The 18,989-nt window shown below is 36.5% G+C and overlaps 1 protein-coding gene across 17 annotated transcripts in view; it reads right to left on the bottom strand.

The window, feature by feature from the left end:
- The window catches only part of kirrel3b (kirre like nephrin family adhesion molecule 3b), a 217,516-nt gene that overhangs the window by 52,672 nt on the left and 145,855 nt on the right, over positions 1-18,989 (bottom strand). The gene's annotated exons all lie outside the window — the stretch shown is intronic.

The following is an 18,989-nucleotide window of genomic DNA, read 5'->3' as shown; positions in this document are numbered from 1 at the left end:
TTAGCAGGTTTTTTTTTTTCCTCATCTCAAATTGGCCATGGAGAGTGTAAAACTGCAGTCAGAAAGTATATTTGCTAAAAGAAAAGCAACGCATGCAGTGGTTTGAAGCTCAGGAAGTCGGCAGTGGTTTGAAGCTCAGGAAGTCGAAGTCGCAGCGTGACTCTTCAAACAACAATCAACTCTCTCGACACTAAGTGCAGAGCCTCCGCACACATACAGTACATGTCACGGGTAAATGTAAGTCAGTCAAATCCATTACACTGATCAGATGAGTGCATGTACTTTCCTCTCCTGTGCAGCTCGCAGTGTTGACAAATACAAATGGAGAAGGAGAGCATCACAACCGCATATGTACCTCCTATGGCACACATCAAAGTCCTGTTCTTGTTTTACCCATGAGTTGATCTGTTTTCTTTTTTCCTTTCCTCTTTCAGTCTCTCATTTTTATAAGCGAAACTGCTGTGAATTATTGATTGACCTGAGTTCTCATTACAATGCAAATCTGGGGCAAGATGAAATCAAAGCCTTGCAAGCAGCTGCCATATTCCCCTGCAACATCGTCATGATTGGAGAGGAGGTTGTTATGGGTGAGATATCTGCTGTCAAACAAATCTGAGACGGATGAAAAGAGAGAAAAAATGTAATTTGGGGTGTGTTTGTGAAATTAATGAAAAATAGCATAAAGTAATCTTTTATGGGAAGATATATGTTTGACCTTTCCCATGTACAAGAGTGAATATACAGTATTCTACACCTACTGCTTCTGAAATTTAAAAAAGGATAAAAAAGTGTTACTTCTCCCAATTTGACTTCAGTATGAAGTTAATAACCAAAGTCCAAAGTTCTATCTCAAAGCAAAATAACTGCATTTATTTAAAGCTCTTTATTAAATCAGAACACAGACTTTGATATATTTGGCCAACTTTTTCTTAGTAAAACCCCATTATATATACAAGGATTAGTAGCTAAATTAAAATGGCTAAAATTGGAAAATTGATTGTAGGTCCTGGCATTCACATGGACATGAGTTTTACATGTAAGTATATAATGTTTATTTACACTCACAGGCAGCAATCACAAATAGCAAATTAGCCAAAGACATGACAGTAACTAAATCCATGTAGGCCTGGTGAGGTTTCTAATGGGCATCAGAATGGGGAAGAAATGGGATTTAGGTGACTTTAAGTGTGGCATGGTTCTTGGTGCCAGATGGGCTGGTTGGAGTACTTCTAAAACTACCGATCTACTGGGATTTTCAAACATAACCATCTCCTGGGTTCACAGAGAGTGATTCAAGAAAACAATTTAAAAAATAATTTAAAAAAAAAACTCCAATGAGCAGCAGATCTTTGGAGAAAATTAAATGGACAGAAGACCTGTAAAATTGGTTAGGCTTGAAATATCATTGGTGTACAAGTGAGAAGAAATTAAAAGGTTGTTGCACACCCTTAACAAAGTTGACTCAATAAATAGCTGTTTAATAAAATCGGACTGCAAAAGGTTACAAATTTGTTGTCTAAATAAAAAACTGAGCTGAGTTTTTTATTTACTTACTACAAAGCAGTAATAATCTGACAACAGCATTTTGAATGAGACAGGAGGTGTGAAAGAAATTTATCTAGTCCTTCAAACAGGGAATTGCAATCATCTAAACATGAAAACAAGAATGTGCTGACAATTTTCTCTCAATTAACAAAGGAGACTACATGCTACAATTTAGATTTATTTTCTATAAATGAAGAAACACAAACAAGAAACTGATTTTACATGTGAATAAAGCACTTCTAATCCACATACAGTTGCTAGCACTGTTGCCTTGAAGCAAGAGGGTGTTGGATTCAAATCCTAGCAAGGAGGATTTTTTGCTCACAATTTGCATGTTGTCCTTACACATGTGTGCAACATGTCAAGAAAGTATACCTTCCTCCAACAATCCAAAAATATACATCATGCAAATTATTCAGCATTAATTTTCCATAGGTGTGAAAGTAACACACGCGGCAGTGCCTGTTGTTTTTACCTTTGTGTTGCCTTATGATGAAATCAAAATATGTTTAGGTAGGGTGCATTCCCTAGCTCACTGACCAGTGGAAACGGGCATCCTCTTAATTAGATTTTGTGCAAAAGCAAGCCACCACCTTGCTGATTCATGGCTCTGAAACTCTTATGAACATGATGAATGTCCTCAAAGGCCCAGTTGTAGTGGAATGTATAAAAAGATAAACTATCCATTAAAATTTTGTTAAAATATTACAACTTTCTCTACATTCAATTTGGATTTCTTGTGACTAAATAACATCTAAGATCTTTTCACACTGATGCGATTTGGCCCTATACAATAACAAACTGACTTATTTTGAATGATAATAATTAAGTACACAAGTCATCTTGAATTCCCATTTTTGTGGCCCTCTATAGTCTATTACAGACCAGACTTGGCCCGGGGGCCTGGAGTTTGACACATATTAAAAAGTAACAAAGAATTATCACATACAAGGAACACAAACAGTATGATTTCATCCTGTAATTGGTGGGTTGCCAGTTAGAGCTAAAACTATTTTATTGCTAAGAAGGATGGATGTTTTTAATTTGATTATCTGTACCACTCCAGTACTTTGCTAAAGACAAGCACATCTTTGTTCTAGTGCTGCAACTGATTAGTGGATGGGGGTGGCTTTTCAGTCTTTGGCTGTTATGACTAATGCATTTTCCTTACATAACATTATTGATTAAAACCATGTGAAATGTTTCCTTGCTCAAATAATCAGAAAACACACCCATCAACCCCACACATTTACCATGAGTAATGGCTGATTCAGACCTGCGTGGGAACACTGAAGTCTGTACCCTGACTAGACCAGACTACTTCAACTCCGGCCAGCTGGCCAAGCAAATCTGCTATTTCAAAGACATTTCAGAATCACTTGTTCCCTATATGTGCTCGAGTTTGAGATGCAGCATTGGTTCTGGCATCGTTCCCTTTCATCTTCTCCTCATTAATATGTAGAGGGTGGGAGAGGTGGAGGAATCCCAGGTCAAAACAAGCAGGTCAGACAAGTGAGCATGCTGATTTTTGCAAGGAGGAAAGCATCTCTGTGAGAATGTGGCCACCTTCTGTTCTTTCATCGTCAATTGGAAAGAGGGTCACGAGGAGGATCCTATTAGTTTATTCTCATGCTAACAATCCAGTGCCTGCTTGATATGCAAATGAGACAAGGAGCATGAGAACAGCATTATGAGCCAGAAATGCAGACAAAATAAAAGTGAGACTCACTCCATGACAGCTGATTGCAAAGATCCAGAGATATCGGCTTGCTGTCAGCCTTCTCCAGCAGACATGACTGAAACATTAATTAAATGTCAAGCATATAAGGCAGCCATAAAGGCTTTCATATGGAGAGGAGAAGATTAGATAGGAGAGTCTGACAGTATGTGACTGATAGGACTCTCCCTTGAATAGTGCACATTCAGGAGGGGTGATTTTCCTGTTACTGCCCAAAGTGCTCAAAGCTCCAAGGAAAGGTGAGATCACAAGTTTTTATCCTTTCTTCCCAAGGAGAAAAAAAAAGATCTCCCAGGCATGTTAACACATATCGGTGTCTGTATAAAGGTGCTAGCTTCTGAAAGCAACACCACTAATGAACTTGGTTATGTCTTCATTACATAGTTAAGTCTATATGCCTCCTTTAGTCTCAGTTAAAATGTGTCTTATCTTTTCTTTTCTGTAACAGCGATGTGAAGCACACAAGAACGTTGTACAATTTCTGCTTCACTACGTCTCCACAGGTGTAGTGGAGTTACATGAAAGTCAAAGGCAGAAATATCTGTGCTGTGGAACACATTCAGGTCATGTCACTGTGGAAGTGGTGGTATCCTTGCCAGCAAAACACTTTGAGGGGAGGCACTTGACTTGGCTGCCTTAATATCTTACTCTCCTTCACTGTATTTCAGGTTCTATGGGAATAGTAACAGAGGTATCAAAATTCAATGCCTCGTCAAGGTGTTTATACCTTAGAGCCACTCGTTGCTATATAAAAGCTGCAAGTATTTTGCAGTACTGCAAGCTTTGTACATCTAGAGACTGTATAGTTTTGCCGATTGTTTTTTGAAAAGATGCTGGAGCTCAGTCAGAGCGGATGAGAAACATCAATGAACAATATTTGAGAATTGCTGCAGCCTAACAGTTGGATTTAAGTCTGGTGTCTCACTGGCCTGTTCTAACAGATAGACATACTTTGGTGGTGTGCAAAGTTGGTCCTTGTATGTTTTAGATGTTGCTTTGGTTCAGCACACCTAGATCAAATGGGCATCTGGGGAACTTAAAGTGCTGTCAAGAAGAGATAATTCAGTCATTTAAATCAGTTGTGTTGGAACAAGTTTGCATCCGACACATAGAGGACACTAACCCTTGAGAATTGAAGATGGACACCTCTGATCTAAATCATTCAGTTGTAAGTCTGGCTGTGTGCCTAAGGTTGATGTCCTGTTGGAAGTCAAACCTCAACTTCAGTCTCAATCAACAGGTTTTCTTCAAGAATTATCTTTGATCTCCATTCATCTTCCCCTTAAGTCTGATCAGTAGTTTTGTCCCTACTGAAGAAAAGCATCACCTGCATCTCAATGCCAGCACCACCATTTTGCATTGTGGGAGTTGTGTGTTCAGGGATATGTCCACTCTTAAGTTATTGCACACACAGTGTTATACATGTAGGGCAAACATTTCTTTCAAATGAATACTCTGCCTCCTACAAAAGTTGTCAAACTAAGAACAGAATTTCTTTCAGATTCTGCTAATAATTGCTTTGTTCTTGCCATAGTTTTAAAAAGAAAACACTTGTGCTGCACAATTTATAGTTGCTCTGTTAACAGACTTGCTCACCTGGACTATGGATATCTGCAGCTCCTTCAGTTATCCTTGGCCTATTATGCCTTGGGCCTATTACTCCTCCCTCTTAATTTAGCTTGACTACAGTGTTGATCTTTGATGTTTGTTTCTTGTTCTGGACAATCTGTTTTAAAAACCATGAATAAAAATTTGTCCACTTCACAATTACATGCTACTCTGTGTCGCTCTAATATAAACTCTCAAAACCATTGATTGTTATTTACACTGAACCTTATGGTTGGGACATTACAAAATAGTGAAAGTTCAATGAGTTTGAATCTCAGAGTATTTCCAGATTCTTCATGGTACCAATTATGTAGGTCTTTTTACTCTGATACCTAAATCGAATCTTGGAAATGTCCTTCAGGTCAGTTACAAAGAGATACTTGCCACCACTTGTCAAAGTCAGAAGGGGTGTGTGATATAGGGGAATTTTGATTTTGTTCAGATACCAAGTAAATACAAGGCTAATTTTGTCAGTATGAGTATACAGGACAAAGATTCTAGGTAAATACAGTAGCAGTATAGAAATAACAAAATTTCCTAATTACCTACTATACACAATTGCTTATTAGGATAACTGAGTCTGTAACTGTAATCTTCATATAACTTTAACAGGAAGACTATTTTTCCTTCCATAGTTAATATTTAGTCATAGTCATATTTCAAGTTGGAGGTATGCGCAGTATCTTTACATAAGTGCATATTTTTGAGTTCAGTAAAATAGTAATATATTTTTTATTAGCTGCCTGATTAGGCAATAATAAAACTGTGCATATGGGAGAATTCAACTGATTTTATTTGAAAGAAAGTAAATGTTCTGAGTGCAAACATTACAAAGATATGAACTCCTGCTCTCAAATTGAAAATATAAGCTCTTGATAGTTGATATTTATTTTAATTTCTGCATATGTGCTAGCATGAGAAAATTTAAGTAACTGCTTGGACACATAGAAGAGAAACTATAAACAAAGGTGTCAATCTAATACAATCTAGTATTAGATTCTAGTACAAATAGCAATGATATGTAGACCAATACCCCCAGCCCTATTGGCCAAATATTTTTCTGTGTTTATACCAAAGCATGGAATGATACTCCACAACATGCAATAAACATGCAAATGACTGAAAAAAGAAAATAATAATAATAATAAAAAATATTTCTCTTCATCTGAGATCTTTCACTAATCCCTTCCTGCGACTGCCAGGTCTGACTGTTATACAGAGGCCAAGCCTTGAACTTGAATCAGCCATCATCATTACTGGGCTGTTTGCAAACTTGGCAGTCCCTAATGGTTCTAAATTAGCTCTTTACTGCAGCCATTCGATGGACTTGGCATAAGTAGTGTGGTCAGTGGTACAGATTGATCGCTCCTCTTTAATTACAGGGCTGACTCACTGCTAACCCTGCTTCACAGACTTCTCTTTTTTTCTTTTTCGGAAGTATAATAATGAAATCCCTTTCAATACTTTCACAATTTTTATTTTCCATGAAACCTGTGGGCATTCACCCTTAGAAATCAGATTTTGCAAGTATTACTGTGATTACAGGTTTTATACAAATCAAAGATTACAGACTGCAGAGCTGCCACAAAGGATGTGCCTGTCGGTAATAATCAAAGATGTAAGGTTTGTGTCTTAGCTAAAGAAAAACAGCTCCCAGATACAGTGAGTTCATTACTTTAATCATTTGAAAGATCTTAATAGGGTCACATATTTTCAGTTGTCTTTAGATTCAGTGGCTTCTCTGGAACACAGATGTCATGGTGAGTTACACGCTTCAAGTAGTCATTTTTTTCTGTCTCTCTCTGAAGAGAAAAATCCAAATTAGTCTGTCACAAGCAGACTATTACATCACCCCATCCCAGTCTTTTTGTTACATTCCTCTATTTTATCTGCAAAGCTGAAAAAAATGCCTTACTCATTCTTTGTCTTAAAAACTTCTATTATTTTTTATTCTTGACATATTTAACTATAAACTATGAATTGGGCTTCTCACATAAAAAACAGAAAGTGATGTCAGATGGACTGAGCTTCGTCATCATTTACTTTAAGTGCAAAATCAAAGTGCTCCATAAACGAAACTAAAGCATATTAATGTGTAATTAACTCAGAGAAGCAACGTGGTAAGTCCGTCACCTCAAAGAGGGGCATGCATAAACCCTTGGGGACCATAAAACCACGTTTTGATTTGTGAAACATAAAATGTCCATACCACAAAAACATAAAACCGGAGTGTATGCGAGGAAGCAGATTACCTCCAATACGGGTGGATGAAAAATCTGCTTTGATATTGGCTCTGCTGATGGCAAACCTGCTGGCATCTTCAGGACTGAACTAGTGCTGGAAGAGCTCCACCGAATCAGATAGTTGGAATACTGAGAGTATCCCCTGCTTTACAAGCATGAGAGCGCAGGAGGAGGAAAAACAATTTGGAAGCAAATGAATGAGAGTAGGCTTCTCAAAAGGAAGCTGGAAGGAGAAGGCATTTTATGACAGTTGTAATGCGGCGCTTCAGCAATGAGCTTCCTGACTTGTATACTTTTGAAGAACGCTCGAACAGACTGCCTGTCGTCCCATCGCAACAGCTTGCAAAGCTTCTGATAGATAGATCAAAAAAAAAAAAAGAAAAAGGAAGATGAGAAAAGGAATGCCCAGCACAGGTGGAGACGTGAGACATGTTTGGCTCACTGGCCCAGATCACCATCCCTCTTTGGGAGCTGTCATTGTGCATCTGTTTGACAACTACTGTATTCTCAGCTACATGCGTGCAAATGAATACACACCCACACGCACGCGCACACACCCATGCAAGCACATAGAAACAAATAGAATGAGTAAATTAATGAATATAAAGCAAAGACCAACAATTTGTCCTTATAAAAGAGTTGCAGATGATAATAAGAAGCAGTATGGCAGAAAGTTGTGGGCATGGCATGAGTGTTTAGTAAAGCTGCGAACTTAAAGTTACTTAAGGCATACACTGTTTATCTGCCATTTATAAAAAACTTTTCAGCCCAGAGGTTTGTAGAGCATAAACCACACACTGCAGGAAGAGAGTACCTACAAAGTACTCTGAATCATTTAGAGCATTTAAACAACCCAGTGATTTAATTAGACTCACTGCATGCTTTGTTGGCAGTGAGCCCAAAAGCAATTGTTGGGTTCAATTGTTTTTAGAACAGATAGGGGTTTAAGCGACTTTTTATTATTAACCTTTATTTCACCAAGAAAATTCCATTGAGATTAAAAATCTATTTTGTAAGACAATCCTGGCAAAGACTTTGAATATTGCATAGTTATTGTTGGCAGATTGACTGGTCTGAAAATTTCTATGAAAAAAACAAACAAACAAACGAAAAATAAAAACAAAAAATTGTTAATCCACTGAGGTTTACAGAGACTGGGTCCAAAAAAGAGAAAATTAGCTAGCTGCACATGGTTAACTTAACACACCTTGTTGATGTCAGAGCTCAGAGTAGAATGGGCAGACTGGTTCTCGATGATATAAAAACAACAGTAATATAAATGCCAATTTTTTACAACTAAAGAATACCATCTCTGAATATAAACCTCTTTAAACTTTCTTGTAAGTAAGACTAGATTTTCCAAAAGTTCACCAAAATTGAACAATAACAGAGACTAATTTGATGGTTTCAGGTGATGGGGTGAGGATTTGGCAAAAACAAGAACGTCAAACTCATACTGTTGTGTATCAATGTTTTATCTTGTTGTTGGTGTAATGGAAGAGGGCAGTGGGCATTTACTTGACACACTTTGGGTACCTTACAACCAACAGAGCACCCTTTAAATTTCACTGGACCACATTTAGTTCATGTGGTCAGCATGAATACTCAGTTCATGCTGACCACATCTCTTTATGACCACAGAGATACCATCAAACGTTGGTTCCTGCTAATGGGATAATGCATCATGTAACAAAGCTTAAATCCTCTTAAACATTAAATAACTTCACTGTTCTTAAGTGGCCTTCACACTCACCAGATTTCAGTCTAATCAAGCACCTTTGGGATGTGTTGGAATAGAGCATTCACATCTTGGATGTGCTGCTGACAAATATGAAGCAACTGTGAAATGAGATCATTTCAATGAGGACCAAAATATCAAATTAATGTTTGTAACACCAACTTCCTCTCCATTTAAATATTGTCTACATCATGTAAATCACATGATGTAGACAATATTTAAATGGAGAGGACGTTGGTGGGGGGTTACATTTATAATATTTCATGAATATTTCTGAACCACTAATAACAGCATGAAGGTGATAAATATGTAAACACATAGGTGGAATGTTGATTGGAAAGATAACACTCAGCCTAGAATTTAAGATTATGTGTTTAACATCTTTCCTAAGAATTGAAGACAACAATATAATGTCTTCTATACTTTAACTGACATAATCCAGAGGGCTACTAGTGACTGGTTTATTGCTTTATAAGAAGAGGACTAAAATTAACGTGAGAATAGTTTGATGGATGGGTGATATTTTGCTTGTTTTGGGATCTCTAGCATATCATGAAGTGTTTTGCAGAAGGGAGGAGGCAAATCTGGTGGAACGATGTGAGAATGACAACCTCCATCATTGATAGTAGAAATGAAGAGGGTGAGGAGACCTCATCATCCACTAGTCATTTGAGAGCTTGTGGAAGAGAGGGCGAGCACTTTCAAATACCTTGGGGTGCACACCAGCAGATGTATTTTCTGAGGAAGCTCAGGAAGTTTGCCATGTTGACTGAGATCCTCAGGACTTTCGACAGATGCAATGTTAAGAGGATCTAAACCAGCTGTATCACTGTGTGGTACGGCAGTGCCACTGTCATGGATCACAAACACTTGCAGAGAGCGAGAAAGAAATTTGAGAGGTTCATCAGGACTCCACTACCCACTCTGCAGTACATTTACAACTGCAGAGTTTACATGAGAGTTGCCTTCATTGTCAAAGAGCCTCTGGCCCCAAATATGGACTTTTCACACATCTTATAAAAGAACAAAATGGAGGAATAGTAGCTTCAAGAATTTTTTCTTTCCCTCTGCCATCAGACTCTATAACAGCTAATAAAGTGAGAAGTAATATGGGATGCCTACATTCACACTGCCAACAATTTGCTTATATTATATTTGCATGATTTAGAGAGAAAACGAGCGACAGAACGAGAGAGAGAGAGAAAGAGAGATAGATTCTCTTGTTTATCTGGACATGTGGACAACATTTTGTTATACTTTTCTAAATAATTTTTAAAATCTTTGTTACCTCTTATCTCTTCAACAGGCATTGCAAATAGCAAAGTAAGTAAACTGTACCAAGCAGCATGTTTTTGCTTCGCATATGCCAATAAAATGTTGAACTTGAATTAAAGACCGCAAAACACAAAAACAGATCCGATACAGAGAGAAGGGATGTGTATGAGCGTTTTTTATAAACAAATTGTGATCTATCTTCAACCTGATAAGCGCTCTCCTTATCTTGGTGACAGTATGCTGAAGAAGCACTTGGTTGGTAAGCTTAAAAAAACAATTCTTACAATTATTTTATGTGAAAAATACAACACTGAATTTGCATCTGATTTAGATTTTTTTTAAATTAGCAGTTGAATTAGTTAAACTTTTTTTTTATTCAGCTCTACAACTGAAGGATATAAATACGCTGAAAGAACTTGCTAACGGTATTTAACAAATGTGTACCTGAATGAAAGTGTTAAAGAGGTCAGAAATGGTCCTTAGACAATTTGCAGAATGCAATGAAATTACTCTGAAGAGAAAACATAAAACCGATTAGATGTTTTTAAGCACTTTGGATCAGACAAAAGACACTACAAACGCATTGCTGTTCATCAAATTTGATGGACAGTGAGGCATTAATGAAAGTAGATCTGAATTAATCATACAAGATCATTCCCCCGTGCCTTTCTACATATTTTTGAACTCTTACCTTAAAAGTTCCTCATTCTCCCCAACCTAGAATTTCTTATCATTTGGGAAATCAAGGCTTTGAATAGTCGGGTCAGAACTCCCTTTCTTCCCCAATTAGTGAAACATCTTAATGAATGCAGAGGGTCTTTGGTAGTAATACCCTTGATATTTATAAATAGCACCAGATGAAATGAACTAAGGATGAAAACAAAATGAGGAGATGCCAGATCTGATAAACACTTGCTTCAACGCAGCTTAGCCATGTGTAGCTGCAAACAACGCTCAGCACAGATTGCGAGGGAGCTGACACTGCTGCTCACCGCGTTGTTGCTATAGTTTTCAGTCTTGCGTGTGTGTATGTGTTTAAAAGTGAGGAGGCAGGAGCTTCACGTTTCAGATTCCAAATTATATTTTTAAAAATAGTAGCTTCTTATTTTTGGTTCTTGCCAATTATTCGCTTTTAAAAAGTTTTGTAAGTGCAAGAAGAGAGTTTTCCAGTAGCTCTTGAATTCATAGCCAAGGCAACAACATTTAGTAAAGACAGCGAATTCAAAATCAGTTCAACACCTGTACACAGTCGGAGCTGTTGTTGTGCAGAGCACAGATGTATTCACATCATCTTTTCTCCTTCAGCAGAAATGTAGAAAGATAGACAGAAAAAAAAAATCCTGCTTGCAATCTGTCAGCCATAATCACACACCTGTTCTCAGACTCTGATATCATAGATGTAGTTATCTTCCTGTCTCGAGTTGCAGAGAACATAACAGAGAAAAAAGTGAAATATGAATGTTACAGTCAGACTTTCTTCTAGAATGACTGCAGCTTTGGACACCTTATCTCCACTTACATGTGTTTATAATTCTTAGACGGTGAGGCTTAGTCCAACTCTAGTGAAAGAGGATTTGGTTACAAAACTTAATGAGCCTTAGGAAGTTTTTAAAGGCACTACAGTAAAGGAGATATGGCTGTTTTAGATTCAGTTCTCTCCCCAATTGAGTTACTTGTTCATTGGAGATTTTCTTTTGCTTTTACAGTAAACTTGGGAGCTTACTGTACAGCTGTGTACTTGGATAATTCATATAGTTATCCAAGTACACAGGCAGTTTCAGGCATCAGTTTTACACCATAATGGATGACCTTACCACGTTTTGCTTTTTAATTACAAAAATTATAATCAAAACATAATTTTCTATTCCGCAACCTTAAATTAAGAATTTAGAATTTTTGAAGTCAGGTGCTGAAAATTACACTTAGGATGAAAAGGTGAAAAGACCAAGCAGGACATTACAATTTTATACCAACACCATTCTCAAGTGATTTGCTTTATTTAGTCTCAACTACATTGTACACTAGAATATATGCTAAGTCAATTCAGCCAATAACTAATTTCTTGCTACCCAGATAATCTCGCTCATGTTCATTAGAGGGGTTTCTGGACCAAGTACAAGCTATATTCAGGCGAGAGGCTAATACATCCAGGACAGGTTGCCAGCACACCACCGGGCCAACACACGTGTCACCCATGCACACCCACAAACTCTCACTTCTGAGATGAAATTATGATCACCAGTTAAATTAGCATGCATGTTTTTGGACTGTGGGATGAAACCAGAGAATCTGGAGAGAGTCCATGCATGCACATGTAGCCATGTAAACTCAACTAAAAATGCTGCCCTTTTCAAAAACATTGAAAGTGTCAGTGAGTACATCCATTTTTTACTGGTGAAAAACAGTAGAGACACCAAATCTATCCTATTTCAGCTTGCCATCGTTAACTCCCTATTAAATCCAGAACATAATTCAGAATTCTCCATCTCACATATAAAGTCCTTAATAATCAAGAGATCTGATTATTCCATATGTTCCTAACAAAGCACCTCACACTCATACTGCAGGTTTTCTATTGGTGATTCCTTGAATTTCTAAAAGTAGTAGAATGGGAGGCAGGTCTTTTAGTTGTCAGGTTCCTCTTCTATTGAATCAGCTCACAGTTTCAGTCCCAGACAGGCTGTGTATTTTAAGACTTGACTTAACATTTTCTATTTTGATGAAGGTCATAGTTAAAAACAGAAAATAATTTATTTGATTAGAGGATTACAAGAATTATCTGGGTGTGTTAATCATGTGTTTTTTGAGTGTTTCTCGACAGTTATCGAGAGTCAACTGCCTAGCTGTTGGAAGAGAGAGGGAGTAACCTTGGAGATAGAGAAGTAGAAGAAGGTAGAGCCTAATCCGGTGGGGAGCCATGCAGTCTGGGAAACCGGATCTCCCTGGCTCTTCCTTTCTATTGTCTAATTCGAACAGAAGTAATTGGTGAGAAAGGTGACTAGAAGTAAACACAAGACTGTTCAGTAGGTTTAGGTTTTCTCTAAGTACTCGTGTAGTTATGCAGCAATAGAATTAGGCTGCTGGAAAACAAACAGACCATTTTTCATCACTCTAGTCTTTGTCTTCTACAACTCTCCAATTTGCATTATTTGTTGTTATTTTAATTGTTAACGTTATGTCATCTCAGTTTTTTTACTTTCCATGGAAGGTATACCTTGTCCAGCATTCTGCTTAACTTTGATAGGTTCCTGGGTTGGGGGATCGGCTGAAATAATGATGACAGCAACTAAAAGCCCCATTCCTGCAGTTAACGTTTTTTATTTATTGACACTGAAAGTATTCCTACATCGGTTCTTCTGTTTCTTGTGGTGTATTCTGCCCTGTCTTTTCAAGTCCCTTATTGGTCATGGCAAATGGCTATTTGCATTGAGACAGGTTCTGCTGAAAGGTTTCATCCTGTTGAAGGGGAGGTTTTTCTCTCATGCATGAGGTTTTTTCCTTATATGCTTCGCTACATTAGGGTTTGTATACTGTCACTACATGGTTGTCCAGGAAGAGTGAATGCTGCAAGTCAATGACTCAGTGCAATCTGCTGGATTTCTACACAGAAAACTTGTTCAAAACTAAAGTTCAATAATAAATTACAATTGATTAATAATTTGATCACTAGAATCAATTGTAATATGTGTATGATTAGATTGACTTTTTTATGCAAATTACCATGAGATGACATGACATGCCACTATATAGAGAAAAGGAATGGATTTTTTTCTATTATTTGAGAATTGATCATGTTATGTACAAATTTACCCTAAGATAAAGTTGTTTTTTTGCAGGTTTTTAAGAGGTATTTTAATCATTCTATAGATTTATTGTGTAAAATCAGACCAAACCATTAGTTTGTAAAATTACTATTGCTCTCTAAATCAGGAAAAGCATTTGAGCACCTAAGAATCTTTTGTAAAATACCATAATATTACATTAAGCACTTATGGATTGTCAAACATTTTATATATGGATAAAGTTCAATTTTAATGTGAAGCAGTTTTGTATTTTTTTCAGCATAAAGAGTTAAAACTCCTCATTTACTTTACTTTTCTTCTAGCCTGTTCTGCCGTTTATACCATGCCCTTCAAGTTAATTTCCATTACTAAAAAGATGGCAGCATGATCCTTGAGAAATAATGAATTCCGACTTATCCACTGAAATGGCTGATTCAGCGTTGGCAGTTGGAAGCAACAATAACAAAAGGTACCCTTGGGCCTTTGTGCACATGAATATTGTTGCCGAAGCGTGGGTCCAAAACATTAACAATGCAAGGGGAAGGGAAAACAAATATCTTGCCCACAATGGTTCATTCAAATGGCATGCTATCAATTATGTCTGTTATACAACAGGCATCACATTGTGTTCATGAATGCTTTTCATTTTGACAAATGTTTGAGAAGGTCTTTGAGTTTCACTCCCTGAAAAAAACTTCACATAAAACTCTTTTTAATTATTGAACAAGTGATCCTGTCAAATACGGCTCTCTTAGCATAAGTCAAATGTAAATTCAACAAGCCAACCTGTAAAAACTGTCATCGAGCAAAATTAATGGGTGAGAAAGGTGATTACAAGTAAACACAACACTGTTCAGTAGGTACGAAAGTTAAATATGATTTTTTTTTTTTTTTTATCATTCCCACCAATTTTGTTATATTAGTTTTTTCAGGTACAGTCGGTAAAAATCAAGACAACATTTTGATTATGACACAAGCACTTTCTGTTATCTGTACAATGGTCTGTGAGTGTATATCAAACTCTTAAATGTAGGAAATATTTCATATATATATATATATATATATATATATATAAAATCACCATCACAACAAAGTTGTAATTTTACCTGCTGAACTTAAAATATTACTAAATATGTCTTCTGTTTCTGCTTTTCCAAGTAGGACCAAGAAACTGAATCACATTAGTCCCGGTCTGTCCGTCTATTTCCTAGGCTCAAAGAGTGTCGTACATTTCCATTTGAAAGTCTTAGCTTTAATCTTCTTCTGTTTTAAGCTCTTCTCCTTCTTTAATATACACCATTTTAATGTGCTGTTTATTGGTGCTGCCCCTTTTATTAAATATGGTACAGATCATACAGCAGTTCATTTTACTATGTTTGGTTTTGTAGTTGTTCTATGCTAAGAAGAAAATAAATAAAAAAAAATGTGTTGTTTTTAAAAAAGAATAAAGATAAATTAACTTTTTTTAAGTGGCTAAATCTATATTTTAACTTGAGTATGTTTTGACTATTGTCATCTCGTTACTTTATGCACTACCAGAAATTATATCCATGAGTAACTCTCAGTAGTGTTGGACCTTAGATTTTATTACATGGGACAGGCAAGACATTTTATATTTGAGGCATCAGGGGCCTCTGAGGTGTTTAACTCTCTGTCTGACGAATCATGGATGCATTTTTAATTAGAAGAGTGGATCTGTCATCAGAGCCCACTGTAGCTTTAAGGTTGGTTAAGTGTACTGCAGTTATTAATAGATTGTATATTTTTGCTCTTTGTGCATTTTTTTTAACAGGCTCAGCTACAACATCACATGACCACATACAGCTAACATTTGTGCTTGGAACAATAGAAAACATATAAAATTAGTTGATTTAAATACAAGCTAATTTACCAATTAATAACACACCCCAGCAAACTATAAGGAGGAAATTCATTCACTGAAAAGTAGGATAGAGAGGAGGTAGCTTCATGCTCTATGCATTTGGATGTTATAAAATTGAAGCTAATAATATAAGACTCACTCACAAAGTAAAGATTAAATTAAAAATACCATAGGAAAAACAAAAAAAACAAAAACAAAAAAAACTTTAATAAAAAATTTGCCTTTGTCAAGAAAGATGTAAAACATATTTTGGACTAATTGATTTCATGGCTTAAAAAGAGGAGCTTGATTAGTTGTATGAAGTAGGATATATATATATATAAAAGGGTAAGGACCAAACTCTGAAAATGAAAATCCTGTCAATGACCAATTTACATAAGAATCAGGGGCCATCACATCTGATGTGACAAGTCTTTAGCTGTTGAATAGACTGTCACGTGTATACACTTAGGACATTTCTTTCTTCTTTTTATCCTTAATAAGGGAGCAGTGGTCTCTCTCCCCCAATACAGTCTTTCCTAAACTGAGGTAAAAAGATTAGAGCAAAATCTGAAGCATTGCCAACTTACTACAAGTGGTATAATTGGCCTCAGGGGTAGGTTTTGGACCTGAAACCCTCCACTCTCATCCCTCATGACTAATTCACAAGACCTTGATTTTTCCTTTGGCATCTGAGTATATAGCCTTCAAGCTGCGCAAATGTTTGTATGGGTTTAAGTTTACTGCCAGTTTAGTTCTAGGAGAATTTCAAAGAGGGAACCTCTGCTATCCTTTGCGAGTTTTGATGGAGTCAGTGTTATGCATTATCTTTCTCTTTCTTCATTGACAGCTGGCTGCCATAGGTTTAATAAAACCATATGCCATATTTTCTTGGAAATAGATGGATTAGTAAGGTCAGCCTTCCTGAACTTTTGACACCATTTAGTTGCTTCTCTTCCAATCACCTATCCATCCATCCATTTTCTATTCACCCTTTGTCCCTGATGGGGTCGGGAGGGTTGCTGGTGCCTATCCCCAGCTAATGTTCCAGGCGAGAGGCGGGGTACACCCTGGACAGGTCGCCAGTCTGTCGCATCTCTTCCAATCATCATTTAGCTAATCATTAATGTGAAAAGCAGAAAGATGAAAAGCAAACAAAAACTATTCCATGAGAGTTAAGGGAGTAAATATGTGTCTAATGTTATTTACAAAGTCATTGAAGAGAGTTTTGTCTGAAATGGCACAGAGTGGAGTTTGGTTGATATTGAGTTATGAAAGATGCAGGAGAGACTTTTACTGTAGATTTATTCTGCTGTCAGGTAAGGAAAAAAAAGTTTCTGAGTGTGTGTTTGCTAGTAAATTTAAAGGTGTGTGTGTATTGTGTGTATATTTTCCTGTGCATTTCTGTCCATGTGTGACCATACTGTAGGTGTGTATTGCTGTAGCCTTCTTCCCAGTCAATAGACTCACTGTCACACACTGGCAAGTAATTGACAGCTTGGAGTTTGCGTTGACACAGGACTTGCATATATTTTCTCCATTACCATCCGTATACATCAGCCTGAAGTTCTCCTTGGCAGTGCTTTCAGAAGTCATCTTGCTTGGCAGAGGATTATACAAACACCCTCTATTCTACCTTTTGGGAGGAAGTGATAAACTCTCTCACCCTAAGTAAGCCAAATAGCTGAAAAAAATACTTTCCATTTCTCTGCGGTGGTGTGTACAGAAAAAAAAACAACAAACAAACAAAAAAAAACAGTTGCAGCACTTGTTCTTGTACTGCTTTTGTATGTTGGCACAACAAAATGTAAAGACCTGGAGAAATAGTGTTTTATTCTTCTGCTAATAAGTAAATAACAGCTTATGATGGGTATTTAACATGAATTGTTGTAAATGGTGGCGATGGAGCCAGACATACAGGTATGCCATGACATGCTACTTAAAAGAAACTAATGTAGAAGAAAGAATCCATTTTTGTTTTTATTTTCCTATCTAGTCTCCCAGTCCACACTCAGCTGGTTATAATATTACATGTTTAAGTTGTTTTGCCAAGAACCAATACATCCAAAAAACAAAAGAATAGTCAGTATAAGTAGACAATTGATACAGTAAAGTGGATTAATTTGACACAAATAAATAATTCCTTTTCAAAAACATTCCAAACACAATCTTTCTATGTAATTGAAATACCGTGATCACAATAAAGCAGACGGACACAAGAAGACTAAAAATACAATCCTTTTCTGGTAAAGATTGCATGTCAGATTGACAGATAACACTTATTGATATATATTATAGCAGGATTTGGGGAAATGCTAAAAAAAAAGGGACAAACCAGATTTGCAACTGGCTAAAAATGAAATGAAATTACAGATTCATAGCTATGTTAAATTAAAATTTTTTGGTCAGCCTAAAACAGAGGAGTTCAGCACTGACCAAGGCTTATTTGCAACACAGTTATTTATGAAGCCATCATTCTACTTTGGAAAAGACACTAAAGCAGCATTTTCAATACTTCAAAGATATTACGACTACCTAAAAAGAAAAGCATGAAAACTGCAATATATGGATTAAAAGGAAACATTGACTAATTTCTTATCAACTGAATAAAGACAATTTATAGCTTTTGTCAGTTTTCAAAAGTATTGTCAAATTCCCTTGACTTGATTCACGTAGCAAACATTTAGTTACTGAGATTTTGTCCATTGTTGAAGAAGTTTGGGCCAAGGAATTTGAAAAAAAGTACCTGCAACATGTACAATAATGATGCCTTTGTTATTAAATCAAGACCTTAAATAATTATGCCAGGAACATATTCTCTCACAAGAAAAAAAAAAAAAAGACAGCCACAATTTAAGTGCAAGCTTTGAAATCATTTACACCTATGGTGGAAACAAAAGCTGTGTAAGATGTGATAATTAATTGAGCTGTTTAAACAAAAAAAATATAAAAAAATCATAGACAGATGTTGTTTACAGCATTTTCAGGCATAGCATTTCTAAAAGAGGGAAAGTTAGAAATCCACAGAGACAAACCTATAACAAGCTAGAGAACAAAACACACAATTAAAGAAAACTCCAAAACTACCAAAACTAAAATTTTCAGCAAATATAGAAAATATAAATGCATATTGTGTATTTTCTTCCCCATAGTGGAATGCTTTATGTGGGGAATTATAAAGTTGTTTTCAAATTCTCAA

This window comes from Gambusia affinis, linkage group LG06 (genome assembly GCF_019740435.1).
Source record: "Gambusia affinis linkage group LG06, SWU_Gaff_1.0, whole genome shotgun sequence".
Classification (NCBI taxonomy): Eukaryota; Metazoa; Chordata; class Actinopteri; order Cyprinodontiformes; family Poeciliidae; genus Gambusia; species Gambusia affinis.
The sequence above is the reverse complement of the archived record's forward strand: the minus strand, read 5'-3'. Positions and strand labels throughout refer to the sequence as shown.